Below are 14374 nucleotides of genomic sequence, written 5' to 3'. Positions count from 1 at the left end.
ACAGCTCCCAACATCAAACACTTCCTCCGATCAGCTGCTGCGACTCTGGTCCCACAGCGCAGTAGGTGTGTTGTGTTCTTGTGCCTGGTACTCGAGTGCTGGCGGTCTGCTCCTGTCTGCTCAGCCTGCTGGTGCTGCTGGGCCCGGGAGAGGACACTCAGCAAGGGGAGCAAATCTCGCCATGGAGCTCGTGCTCCCCATCGCTCTCTGATGAAGGCCCTCAAGCAAACAGTGCAGCTCATCCCAGAGCATCACTCCGGGCCTGTATCAGATGCAGCAATAGCACCTTTTCAAAAGCCGTGTTTAAATATTGAAAGGGGAGAGAAATTATTGTCTGTTCTCTTGTCAGCTGAGAGCAGATTTTATTTATTGGTGCAATTTCATAGAATCACAGAATAGTTTGGGTTGGAAGGGACCTTCAAAAATCATCTAGTCCAACCCCCTGCAACGATCAGAGACATCTGCAACTAGATCAGGTTGCTCAGAGCCCCATTCAGCCTGGCCTGGAATGTCTCCAGGGATGAGGCATCTACCACCTCTCTGGGCAACCTGGGCCAGTGTTTTGCCACCCTCATTGTAAAAAATTGATTCTTTATTTGTATGGCTACGATTTTTGACTTCTTGCCTGAACCTGAGAGAGGCTAGTTCGGAGGTCCAACTTTGATTTAAGTGAATTTGCTGTTAGACTGCAAGGGAAACCCCAGCGGCTTCCCCCCTCCGCCCCCATCCCTCTCTTTCCTTTTTTCGAACAGGCAGTGCCTCTACAACTCTTGTGGCGATTTGTGGGCAGAGTGACGGGCAGGGCTTGGCCTGGCAGGAGGCGGTGGTACATTTGCATCTGGAATATTGTGTCCAGTTCTGGGCCTCTCAGTTCCAGAAGGACAGGGAACTGCTGGAGAGAGTCCAGTGTAGGGCAACAAAGATGATTAAGGGAGGAAAGGCTGAGGGAGCTGGGTCTCTCTAGCTAGGAGGAGACTGAGGGGTGACCTTATTAATGTTTATAATATGTAAAGGGTGTCATGAGGATGGAGCCAGGCTCTTCTCGGTGACAACCAATGATAAGACAAGGGGCAATGGGTGCAAACTGGAACACAGGAGGTTCCATTTAAATTTGAGAAGAAACTTCTTCAGAGTGAGGGTGACAGACACTGGAACACGCTGCCCAGGGAGGTTGTGGAGTCTCCTCTGGAGACGTTCAAACCCCGCCTGGACACATTCCTGTGTAACCTCATCTGGATGTTCCTGCTCCAGCAGGGGGATTGGACTAGATGACCTTTCGAGCCCCCTTCCAGTCCCTGACATTCTGTGATTCGGGCGGGGGACGCTGTGAAGCAGCCCCTGATCGCGGCTGATCGCGACTCTCGGGCTCCGACTGCCGGTGAGGCCGCGGCGGGGCCGGGGCGGGGCTGCGGGGGCGGGGCCAGGCCGGCTCCCCGGCGCGGGTCCCGGGCACGGCGGGTTCGGCGAGCGGCTGCGGGCGGGGGCTCCTCCTGCAGGTCGGTTCTGCCGGGCGGGGGTGGCTTTGAGGGCGGCAGCTGTAAAAGCTGTTTGGGGCGAAGAAGGGAGGGAGGTGAGAAGCGGCGGTTCAGAGCTGTGGTCGCACGGCAGCGTGAGTCAAGGGTTTTAATTAAGTTGGTATTTGCAGGGGGAGGAACGCAGCTCGCATGCGGATGACTTCTGAAGTGTATGAAAGCCGTCTTCTAATTACAAGTGCTTTACTGATTCCGATTAATTGGCAGAGATGACTGCAAGCCTTGCGAGACCTGGGGTCATAAGGTCCTGAAAAGATGATAAATCCAGTTTTGACAAAGATCCCCTCCATTCCCGTGTACCCGTGGCCATGGCCTGCTCCCTGTCCCCAGCCTGCAACGTTACCCCCTGCTGCAAACCTGGCAGGAGGGGATACGTCTGCCAGTCCTGTGCCTGTTGTCCCAGCACAGGATGCCCACGCTGAAGGGAACATCTCGCTTTTGCTGCAATGGGGAGATGCTGCTTTCATCTTGCACCCTTGTGCTGGGTGTGGTGCTCACTGGTCCCTTGCTCTGTCCCAGCTGAATTCAGTAACCCACTCCCCAAGGCCCAGTCTTCTGCTGGTATGGCAAGTCGTATCAGCTGGGAGAGGGCTCTTACAAGAGCAAGAGATGGTCTGAAGGAGAGTGCTGCTCCTTGCAGCTAGGGTGGAGCTGAGGGGAAGGAAGGAGTGTGGTGGTGGTGGGGGAAGGAAGAGCATCGGAAAGAGAGAAAAGGAACTAGACTTTGCCTTTTTGGTGTTGGTGAGCTCCTTAATCAGCTCAGTCATCTTATATGTACGCCCTCAGCAAAGGGGAACAGCTGAGGCATGAGTACGTGTTTCCTTCTGCTTGCTTTGCTGGGGGAATGGTGATCTCACGGGGTGGCGAGGCAGACAGCTGCAGGGTGTGACTGTCTGGCTTCTTCGCCAGCTCCTGGCACTGTGGGCACCTCAAAGTTCTCCTTGCAGAGGGCTACCCAAGCTGCCTGAAGCAGGGAGAAAGACACACACCTGGCCAGAAGCTGCGGAGTGTTGAGCATCTTGGAGCAGCCCTGGGGACCATGGGCTGCTGTTCCAGTTCATGGTGGCCTGCTAGAGGTGCAAAGAAAAATACTATGGGAAATGTGGATCTGAAGTGATGGTTCCCTCTCATAGTCAACCTTTGCTTGACAACACTGCTCTGATTTCATGCCTAGTGCAGGTCTAGCCACTCTCCTCTACCTCAGGAGCTTCATCATCACCGCAGATCCATGGCTGCTGGCCCCATCTTCTGCTGGTGCAGGCAGCCCTGGCGCCAGGACCAAGTTGATGGGCTTGGCTGGACCATGCAGCTTTGTCTGGAGCTGTTGATGTGGCTTCTTTGCTGTAGTTCTCCTAACACCTGCTCTGGACGACCACAGACCACAGCGGTCTGGCAGTGCTTAGGAGCCTGGTCTCTGCGGAGCTGGCCTTGTCCTGCTCTCCTCAGCTGTAATTTTGTTCACAAGTTTTCTTTCAGCACAGCCCTTTTGGAAAATGGGTTGGTAATAGAATAGGGCCCAACTACTACTGCAAAGTGAACAAAACTGAAAAACATAGTTTAGCCAGGCCAAACTGGTTACTAAATGACTCAAATGTGCTTTAAGATGTGTTAATTGAAGGGTTAATGTTGTTTTTTTTTTTCCTAGTTCCCTTTTAACAGATGCTTATTGGCATTCTCCATGAAGTCTTGCAGCTTTTACAGTCATCATGAATCAACAAACTGTTCTTGTCTTCCCATAAAAGTGGAACTGCTGGCATATGAGCAATATATGAAATAACATGCATTGCAATAGCAAGCGAGGCCTCTCCATTCTCTATGGCAACTGGTTTATTGTGATTGGGCCAGCATAGGGCAATGAAGATGATTAAGGGAGTGGAGCACCTCCCTTATGAAGAAAGGCTGAGGGAGCTGGGTCTCTTTAGTTTGGAGAAGAGGAGACTAAGGGGGGACCTCATTAATGTTTATAAATATATAAAGGGTGAGTGCCATGAGGATGGAGCCAGGCTCTTCTCAGTGGCAAACAATGATAGGACAAGGGGTAATGGGATCAAGCTGGAACACAAGAGGTTCCGCTTAAATATGAGAAAACACTTCTTCTCAGTAAGGGTGCCAGAGCACTGGAACAGGCTGCCCAGGGAGGTTGTGGAGTCTCCTTCTCTGGAGACATTCAAAACCCACCTGGACATGTTCCTGTGCGACCTCACCTAGACGTTCCTGCTCCAGCAGGGGGATTGGACTAGATGATCTTTTGAGGTCCCTTCCAATCCCTAACATACTGTGATACTGTGATCCTCAAGAACAACCTGCTCTTACCTTGACATTTGCCACATTATTTTGAGAGACAAAGCTGTAGCACATTCTTTCTCCTATGTTAGTAACCGTCCAGTGATAAGTTTAATAGAACTTTGCTGCTGTTTTTGTGCTTGAAGGGCCTTTGCAGGAAGAGATAAAAAGCTCAAATGAGGAAGCACTATGTGGCGGTATGGGAAACAGCAGCTTGGAAAGATAACTTACATTGTTAATTTGTTCACAGAAGAGGGTTAGCGATAATGTTAAGTGGCCTGAAGACAGAAATAGAATGAGCAAAAAGCAGGATGTAGAGAGACATGGTGGAGAAGGGAAAGCAAATTGAGGCTCTGTTGGTACAGTGTAGCATTACTTGGTGCCTATGGTGAAAGGAGGTAAGGAGGACTAACAAGATGCTTGAGCACTGACTGCCAAAAATCTTGTAAGAAGACAAGATATTGTGCACCAGATTTCACCAACATGCATTGAATATGGTGGCTAAATACACTACAGTGCACTAAGTACAGTTTTAAATATCTGAATAGAGGAGATTTCTGCATTACCTTTAGGGTCACTGTCAAATGCCAGCACAAATGTTATGTCTGAAATCAGCACACTGGTTTCTCATTAAATGCTGCTGTAGATCTGGGGCTGGCCCTGCTCAGTTTCACAGCTGGGGGCATGGAGGGCAAGTAGTCACGTTTTCACATGAGGTATTTGCTTTTAAGTTATGTCTGTCCATAACAGACAATAAGTACCCTTCTGAGTGACCAATAAAAAAAAAAATCCATTTTATTTAATTCCTTTATAAACTATACAATCATACTTTGTAACCATTATTGTCAGTGAGTGGTAAAATGAGGATTATGAGGATTAGATATTAGGAATTAAAAATATTATACTTTTAAAATGTTTTTGGCTCCCTCTGTCCAAGCTAATAGTTACATGGAAGAAAGCTGCCTTTAAATGTATGCCATGATACAGGAAAACTGTATCTTTGTAATTTTTTCTTTGTAACCAATAGCAGGCCAAAAGGCATGTTATTAAGCATGGGCAGCGGAAAATGCTGTCGGGTTGATTTGTATGTCACAGAATTACAGAAGATTGGAAGGGACCTCGAAAGATCATCTAGTCCAATCCCCCTGCCAGAGCAGGGACACCTAGATGAGGTTACACTTGTAGGTGACCTGGAGCTGTGCTGCTTTATGAGCAGAGCTGGGGACACGTTCTGCCTGGAGGCATGTCCTGCGTGTCCTCTGTGGACGTCAGGTTGTGGCCTCGTTTCTCTGTCCCCATCACTGGCAGTGAGCAAAGTTTTAAGCTCTGATTGATACTGGTTGTGTAGCAAGTGGCAGACACGCATTTGTCAGTCTTGAGGATATTGCTGCTTTAACCTGCAAAGGATTCGGATTGCTTCAGGAAAACTGAGTTTGAGCCTCTTGTCAGCACAAGAGAGATGCAGCTCAGCTATTGCTTGGTCATGCAGGTTGATCACCCAGATGTGCTTTAGGAAGTGGTGGTTATTTTGGGTCCCCATTTAGTCCTTGCCCTGTGCTGAGGTTGTCAGAGATGGCAATGGTCTTCCAGGAGATGGAGAGTGAAACTGTATGCCTTCATCTCAGCAAAGAAGAAAATGAGAGGGTATTTCTCCTTTCTCAGCAGGTGGGAAGGTGGGGAGAGAGGGTCTTTCCCCTTCCCTTGGCATTGACCAGGTGCTTGAAGTGGGGTGGGGTGGCCCTGTGTGGCTGTTCACAGCTCACTGGTGATGTCAGGGGTTGCTCTTTCCAGGTAGGCACGTAGAACCCTGTTATGCTCATTGAGATGTGTGGGGTTATGGTCACAGAGTTGTTGCCTGTTCCTTTTCTCTTTGTCCCCAGAATAACAGTGTAAAAAGCTACGAGTTAAGGTATAGCTCTGGAGGGACTGAAGTTGTCACAATCATCTTCAGTCCCTGGAATATTAAGAAATTTGTAAGATGAGACACCTGAATGATCCCAAGAAGTGGATTTACAGCTATTGGCTCTTCCCTCTCTGGGTTTTTGTGCTTTTGTCACTTAAAAAATAATGGTGGTTATAACTAAAGCTATACCCTTTCCTGCAGGGAGAAGGATTTGCTTCCTTTTCTACATGGTGGTTTTGGGATGGGGAATTAACATGACACAATTTGTGGACCCAAACTGTGAACTTTGATGAATTTGTCCTCCTCTTTACAGCCTGAAATTTTTACAGGGTGAAAGAAGGAAGTGGTTTGCTAAGTCACTTTTTTTTTTTTTTTTTTTTTTTTTTTTTAATCAAAACAACCAGTAATAACCACAGGGAAAACATACAAACAGTGAGTATTCAATGTAAAGCTGTATTTGGGAAAGGCTGCTCATTGCGAACCCGCTGCCAGCGAGGCTACACCCGGCGCGTAAGTGTCCACCCGTCGGTTTGGGATGGGGGTCTGGCTCTCACGTCTGCCTGGTGCACGTTGTGCTGCTTGCCAAGCTGACAGCCTGGTGATGAACTGCACGGTCCTTTAGTCCTTCAGGAAGAGATTGTTACGAGCAGGAGCCACGTTTGGCGAAGGTGATAAATGAAGTTAGGAAGAGGACGGATAATAGGTTTGATCCCTGGGTTTTATTACTACTAAAAGCAAGCAGCAGCGGTAATAGAGCTTTGAGCGAAGTCCTTCATCATTCTTGAAATGTGTAGAGGTGTTCTGATATTTCCAATACTTTTTTAAGCTGTTGCTCATCTGGAGTGTTTTTAGGGACGCTGTTTTGTCCCCACCCCGAACAGAGGATTCATGGTGGGTTTGAAGGTGCCTGTTGCTGATGGGAGTTTTTCAGCAATGGGGTAACTGTCAGTGCAGATTTGGCTGAGGAAAAGGTCACTGCAATGGAGCAGCTGAACCTAAAAATGTCATTTCAGTGGAAGGAATTGCTTTGTCCCATCTGTTACAGAAACTGTATTGCTTCTCGTACAATTTGAGGGAGTCTTTATGTTCAGAAGTCAGTGAAGCGAAACTTTTAAGGTAGGGCAGATGTGCTTTTTTTTGCTTTAAGGCTTTTGCTCTAATTTAAGAAGCATGTTTTTCATATGCTTTACTATATTATGAAAATCCATATGGGATCATATTTTTTGTGCTGAATCCAAAAGTAATTTTTGCAGCGTTAAGGGGAGCGGGGCGGTGTTTCTGTTTTACATTATTCTGAATTTTTAGGATGAACTAGTTCTGTTTCTTTTGTACTGTGCATTTCTTTTTCAGTATGGATTTTTCTGAGTGGGTATGGATTACAAGTTTTAATCACTTTGAAACCAAAATATATATGCTTAAAAATTAAGAATTTTTTTTGACTGGTTGAAAATTTCACCCTGCCTGTGTTTCTGAAGTCTTTATATATAATCAGCTTCATTTTTCTAGACATGAGCTACTTCCTATGTTCTACATTAGAGAGTACATTAGTTTTTATGTGAGAAACCATCATACTATTAGTCTCTGACCTTTTAATAGTGACATGGTTGGTTAGTCACTAAACTGATAATCTCTAAGGAACCACAGCTTTCTACCTTTCTTGGGAATGCCAGTCAGAGTATAGGTGGCTGTGTGGTGTGTTCACAGATGTACAGCCATGACCATTGCTTCTTCTGGGCTGCTAAATTTGCCATTTCTCACCAATCAGCTTATCCTTCTTCTTACACCAGCAGCATTCAAAGGCTCTGCAACCCTCTTGGGAGCTCAGGGGTGGATTGTCCTTCTAAAACACCAGCACTTGCAGCCGTAAAGTCGCATCACGTACTACTTGGCGGTCACAATTGGTTGTGTGCCGTGAGGTGGTGGTGCCTTGAGGCATGGGCATGTTGTTGGGGTCACCGGGACCTTTTCCATCCTTTGCAAGGGGAGCATGCCATCTTCTGTCCTTGGCAGTTTCATTTCAGTATAAAGAACACTAAACCTTGGTGAAAGACTTTTCTTTCTCTACTTGTAATGTAGCGCTAGTGATTTAAAAATAATTTGTGAGATGGAAATCAAAGGGGCCAGGAGAATAATTGCTGGGCAGTCAACAGAGGAAGCAGTTTATAGGCTGCTTTGGGCTTTTTTGTTGCCTTAATTTAACCTTGCTAAGTGGTGTTCTGGAGAAAAATGGAGACTTTGTAATGCTCCCATTCCTTCAGTGAAAGGGCAAACTCAGCCTGGGGCCTGTTTTGAGATCTCCCACTAGGTCTCCAACAAAACCAGGTCTCGGCAGTTGTCCGTCTGGATCGGCTCCGTTGGCTCTTCTGTAGCCCTGGAAGGGCTTGCTGCTTTTCAGGGCACACACCCGGCCATCAGAGCAGGTAATTCCTGAAGGTATGTGGGGCAGCAGCTCTCTGGGCAGTTTCCTTCAGTTGCCAGACATTTTCAGCTTCTGCCTTGTTTTTGTTTGTTGGTTTGGTTTGTTTTGTGGATTTTTATTTTTCTTTTTCCTTCTCCTTGAAGGCTTCCTCAGCCTTTTGTAGCATCTACTGGGAAACTTTTTATCGCCCAGTAAGTCAGTTGTTACCAGGGGCTTTTACCCCTATTTCCAAGGGAATTTTATCCTATTACAATAAAGTGACCATTCTGGATACATTTGTAGTAGTAGGGCTTGAAAATATCTTTTGAGAAGAGGTTTTTAATTCCAAGGCAATAAAAATTATTCTGAAGGAACGGTCCCATATCTAGAAATGCAGATTGGGAATTGCTTGTTTACTTTACCTGTGTTTTTCCACATATTCTAGGCTATGAAGATTAGTCTGAAATCTGAATCTGCTGGCTTTGAACGCTCCCTTCCTTCTCCTTTTCTCTTTAAGTTGTTTGTCCCATGGAGTTCAGGGTCCATATGAGTAATTGTACCAATTTTAAAGTTTCAACTGCTTGCAGCTTGTTTATCACTCTTTTTTTTAAAGAGGCTTATTTACAAATGGCAGGACAAAACTGATTCATGCTATGTCACATGTTTTTTTCTTTGGGCACCTGCTCATGCATTGATCATCCACTGATTAATGGCATAAATTTCTAGCTATAATGCTAACCTGCATCTTCAGCTGCTGCTCTGTCATTCCTTTCTGGTCTCAGCTTGGCCCTGGCTTGAATTATGAAAGCATATGTGGGTTAATCCACACCAGCTTTTCCCAGTAGAGGGAGGTATTGTAAAGCTTAGCCAAGGTAGGATTATACTCACTGGAGAAAAATGTGCCTTTTTCCTTTTTTCTTCCCCCCACTCCGAATTTCAAGAATTCGTGGGGCACTGTGTGTGGAGAGCCTGGAAGAGGCAGCTGAATGATATTGCTCCACGTTTGAGTACACAGAAGATTTTCCCATGCTTGCTTTTATAGTTTTTCATTATTATTGGAACTGAATAGTTGGAATGAGAGCAGGGACCCCTGCCTTGCCTCACCAAAACCTCATGGGCCACCTGCAGTGGGGGTGAAGATGCCTTTGGTACTGCCAGGGCGAGGAGGGGACCCCATGCTCACTGCAGCAGCCCCTCTGCCTTCCCTGTTCCCCCTCAAATCCCAAACAAGTTTGGTATTTTGAGTGTGTCGGTGCTCTTAAGGGTATTGAGGACATCATCATGTAGGGGTTTTTTCACTTTACATTGTATGGCAGGGATGTGCATTTTAAAAAATGCAGCAACTACTGTTAAATTGCAGCAAGAAAAGCATGGACATAAATCCATAGTCTGCTTTGCAGTGTCCTGGTAGGTAGTTCAAGTGCCTCAGTATGTAGCCTAATCCGCAGATGAAATACGCATGCTTCAGGATTGATTGATCGCTAAGTGGAAAAGGCAGGAAACATCAAAACAGATGTTGGAGTCACATTAGACAAGGAAGGAAACATGTAATTAGTTAATCATTTAACTCCTTGAATTTAGGCTCCTATGAAGCTTTGAATTTTTTTTGTTTTCAAGGTTCATGTCCTTAGATTTGTGGCTTGATTTCTCTCTGTTCATTTCCTTTTGTCACTGCTGGCCCTAGCAGGGACTCAAGGCATGGTACATTATTTCTTGACACCCAAACCCGTCAGTGAGGACTCCTGGGCAACCTAATTCAGGGAGGTGTAAACCTTCATTTGCAGTCAGCACGTCGGTTGGGCACTGTGGGGATTTTTGCAAAACTGCTGGAAGGGTTATCGCCACCTTCCTTTGCTTGCTCCAGGGAGTCGTGTGCATTCCTGCTGACATACAAACCATTTCCTTTGCTTTAAAGAGTGTTTTTCTTCCAGATATTGCAAGAAATAGCAGAAAGCCAACACTCTTAGACACATTCCTCTGGAGGGACTCATTCCAGTGATAAACTGGGTGAGCAAGATGGGATGGAGAAACATGCTCCCCCTCCTGCCCCCACCACAGCCACCTTTCAACTGTGTGTGTGCTATGAGCACTCCTATACTCTTCTTACAATGCTATTCCGGTTTTTCTTTTTTACCGTTTATGCTGCTGTGAAACAAACCTTTTCTGTTGCTTTGAAAATCTTCAACTAAATTTAATTGAAATTTGGTGGTTTGTTCAAAGTTTTTTAAAAAAAAAACCTAAGCAAAACAAGAATGTGTCACTGGAGCGGAAAAAAGATCAATCACATTGATAAAGGCTTCTCTGTGTGGAATGAGAGAGCTAAAACTTTGTCTTTCCTGGTTTCTATAGTTAATGTGCATTGTCTGTAAATACAGATTCATGAAGAAATGTACCGAATTTGAAGTACTTGGCATTTTTTGTTATTCCTAAATTCAATGACATGATGTCATGGTTTAACCTGAGCTTGCAATATAACTACAATAGCTACTCACTCACCTCCCTCCCCACTCCCCAAATAGTGGGGAGAATCAAAAGGGAAGGGAGAATCTTGGATTGAGATAAACACAGGTTACAAAAATAACAAAATACTAACACACTACTAGTAAATATATGTCTAAAATAGAAATAGAATATAAATTAGGAGATACTCAATGCAATTCTTCATGAACTTGGTTCACACCGAGCAGCCAGTCCCAGGGAGCAGCACCTGGTACCCAACAGCTGATCCCGGAGAGAGAAAAGAGGAAAAAAGGTGGAAAGGCCCAGAGGCCTCTGCAAAATGATGAGAGGCCGAACTAAAGAAAAGTCCTAAACAGAACTTCCCTGAACTGTCTTGGCCTTGACAGAGAGAGCAAAGATGAGAGAATGTGAGAGAGAGAGAGAGACCAGAAGATCCTGACTCTCCTTAAATATGAAGCATGATGCTAATGGGATGGAATAGTCTTATTGATCAGCCTGGATGTCAGTCAAGCTCTGCCCCATCCATACCCCACTTACTCGCTGCCTCACACCTGTGGGCAGAGCACTCAGAATGCCCTTGGCTCTCAGACCAGAGCAATTAAAAACGTTAACTCTGTCACAGGTTAGCTCTTGTTCTTAGACCAAGTCCAAATAATGACTCGCTGTGAAAAAGAAAGGTTTCTAAGTGCACGAAGAAAATTAACTCATTTTCAGTCAAACCAACACACATGGTTCCTTGCACCATGGGTTATTGTTCACGTCCCTTTGAACACAGTGAAAAGTAACCAGACATAACCTGTCTTAAAAGGTTTTTAAATTGCATAATTCTGATGAATACCTACAGTCACCGGAACAAGAGTACTTTCACAGAAATTTAAGAGAGAACACTTCAGGCCTGGTATATCAAGACAAATGCTTTGTAGGACTGCAGTGAAAACTCAAGCTGGAGCCTTGTCCCACATAATGAAAAGTTATTTATCGCTTGGGATGAATGAAGAACTGCATGGTTTCTGTCTAGGTTCTACCTTTTGCTGCTTAGACATAGGTGACTATTTTCCTCTAATAAAACACTGATAATAGCATGCTTATCCATCAGATTGCAGTAGCAATGTTAGCTTTCTCTGGGGGTGAGAGGGAGGTCGGTTGCATGAGACACACACTGAAGAATGAAGACCGAACCTTCAAAGTCCAGGGCATAAAAGCAGCTGCGTGTTACCGGTAACAAGAAAAGCTGTGGTAACTTGGCCAGTCCTCAAAAATTCTGACGGAATGTGAAAGGTCCAAGCGGCCTCATCCCACGCGAGAAGAATGTAATCTCTCAAAAAAGGAATTATAAACAGCAGATAGGGGCTGAAAGGTAAAAGGGGGTGTGGGGAGCAGGAGGCACTCACTGGGGAAGTTCTTTTAACTGCAGAGTGATGTTCATCTGAGTTGCGTTCTGGAAACCTTTGAGCAAGTTAGTGGACAAATACCATTTGTATTCTCCAACTTCTATCCAAAACACACCCATACAATATGTATTTGATACTCAGAACTTAAGATTCGTCTGTTTGAATAATCAGATTTGAAACCTTGTCTCTTGTAAGGATTGGTGGAGGATCCCACAGGACAAAGAAGGAGTCTGGTTTGGATTTTGTCATGTAGCAAGCTTTTAGCTTGTCCCCAGGTCCTCCAAGAAAGTCTTTCCCAAATCAGCTTAGACCCCTATTGGAGTTTTCTGAAGAAACCTGTGAAATAATGCTGTGGAGCTGACTCCCAGGTCTATTTTAAAAAACTAACCATCTTGCCCTCCTTTATACTGAAATGGATTTGATCTCAACAAAAAACAATGTGGTTTTGTGTCTGGACTTCTTGTATTCCTTAAATTCATGTGCTCTGTCTGGTGGTGTTGATTTTAAATTCTAGTAATACAGGTTCGGTGCAGCTCTGGTTTCCAAGTACGTTTTAGTAAAAGCCATTTTGTCCCATTGGCTGTCCAAGTACAGGGGCTGTTTGTGCAGATGAACATGATTTTTAATGTGATGTACTTCACACTAATACAATTTGCAGCAAAGTGGGTGAAGAGTTGTCATTTAGTTTTTGATAGACTTGTTGCGTTGTTAATAAAGAAGTATTCCATGTACATTGAAGAGACTGCTACTGTAGTGAATTAAAATTTCTGAACAAATTTGCGGGTAATAGTTCTGTTTCATTAGTTTAGAAGGAGCTTTTTCACAGCAAAAAAATCTGCTGTGTCTTCACTTTTTGGATTCTCTAAAATTGTTTGGGCAAAGAGAAATCATTGGTAGACTGATATTTAAAGCAGAGTAAAAACTGTTGGTAATGTATAGAAGCGGCTGTGCTATGAGCCTCTGTTGTCTTCTGTCCTTAACTCCACTTGTAACAGCATTAACTTTTCATTGAATCACTGATTGACTGATTGTGGGGAACTGGCATTTAATTATGTTTAAGCTTATCCTGGTGCATATTAAGAAACAATTTAAAATACTTTGAAACTGGAATGCAGCGTGTTTAGGCAAATATCGTGACTGTTCTCCCTTTTATTTTCTGAGCACAAGAGCTCAGCGGTACAGCTTTGTTGACATTTCAGAGTGTGCAGCCTTCTAACATCATATAAATCATATTGAATTTCTCGAACCATTATCTGTTTGGCACATTATGTGACTTCTTTTTCCAAATTAATTTATGTTATTTTTCCATTGTGTTATGTTTTATATTATATGTTGATGACGTTCCAGACTGAAGCACATTGATAGTATTATATAGAACTACTGTGCTTGTGTTCAGTCTGGTAATCCTAACAAAATTGGTGTCAAGTGACATAGCCAGTTTTACATATGTTACGCTTTTCTCTGTTACAGACATTCACTAATGCTCTTTTGTATGTAATCCTCTACAAAACAAACATTTCAATAATGAACTATGAAATTCATACGACATAGAACTTGTTTCCTATCCTAGTCAAAACCGTCCTTGCAAATTGTTAGATTTCTTGTCTTTCATTAAATGCAAATTCATTTAAAAACACACACCCTCTGAAACTCTCAACATAGAAGTAAAAGCTCTGAATTAAGTTTTTGTTTATATGTGCCGTGGATAATGTTAAAGAAGTTGTAAAAATATTTCAGAAAGTGGTAAGCTTTTCTGAAGCCTCCTTTTAAGTTGAAATGAAGAGTTTTATTACTAAAACATTACTAAGTGAGATGAGATGCAGAGCTTGCAAATCCCTGCTTGTCACCTTCCTGTTTTACAGGAAACCTTGAGCACTTTCATTCCGGTTTTACAATTACACAGGACACTCCATCACTGCAAAATGTGACAAATAGTTGCGGTGGTTATGTTTTGATGGCTGAGAGTGGGAAGAAAAATACATCGCGCTTTTCTTCTGATTCTCAAGATTTGTGGAAAGGAGCAATGTCTGAGCAGCACAGTGCTGTTGTGTTTCCAAAAGAGCATTTTATCTGAAGTTACTTTGCTGCACTCTTTGCCGCATTAATCTCCCTGTCGGAGTTTCCTCAGAAGCTTGGGTAACTCTGAATTTTCCTAGCACTTGTGACTTTCTTTTAATCATAAATTATAGCGGGAAAGAGTTAACAGCAGATTGCAGCCCTGCAAAATTTGTAGCCGACTGCAGCAGGCGATGGGGAGAGCGCAGGGCAGAGTGGCTCCCGCCGTCGGGGTGGCCGGACTTGGAAGGAAAGCTGGAGGGAAGCCGGTGAGCGTGTCCTTTAGACATCCCTTAGGTGTGATCGAGTTATAAAGGAAATGTGGTGCCCTTCGGGAGGGTGTGTACCTATG

The 14374-nt window shown here is 44.4% G+C and overlaps 1 protein-coding gene across 9 annotated transcripts in view; it reads left to right on the top strand.

Moving 5' to 3' along the window:
- Positions 1–14374, top strand: part of LIMS1 (LIM zinc finger domain containing 1) — a 79555-nt gene that overhangs the window by 28149 nt on the left and 37032 nt on the right. For 2 of the 9 annotated variants that reach the window (XM_065060018.1, XM_065059988.1), the window contains exon 1: positions 1415–1496. The exons of 6 other annotated variants lie outside the window; for them this stretch is intronic. The gene's annotated coding sequence lies outside the window, so the exon portion shown is untranslated. Of the gene's footprint in view, positions 1–1414; positions 1497–6134; positions 6229–14374 lie in introns of those variants that run through there. One more of the 9 variants, XM_065060008.1, reaches the window with a different exon arrangement.

This window comes from Columba livia, chromosome 1, assembly GCF_036013475.1.
Source record: "Columba livia isolate bColLiv1 breed racing homer chromosome 1, bColLiv1.pat.W.v2, whole genome shotgun sequence".
Classification (NCBI taxonomy): domain Eukaryota; kingdom Metazoa; phylum Chordata; class Aves; order Columbiformes; family Columbidae; genus Columba; species Columba livia.
This window is presented reverse-complemented; position numbering and strand designations above follow the sequence as displayed.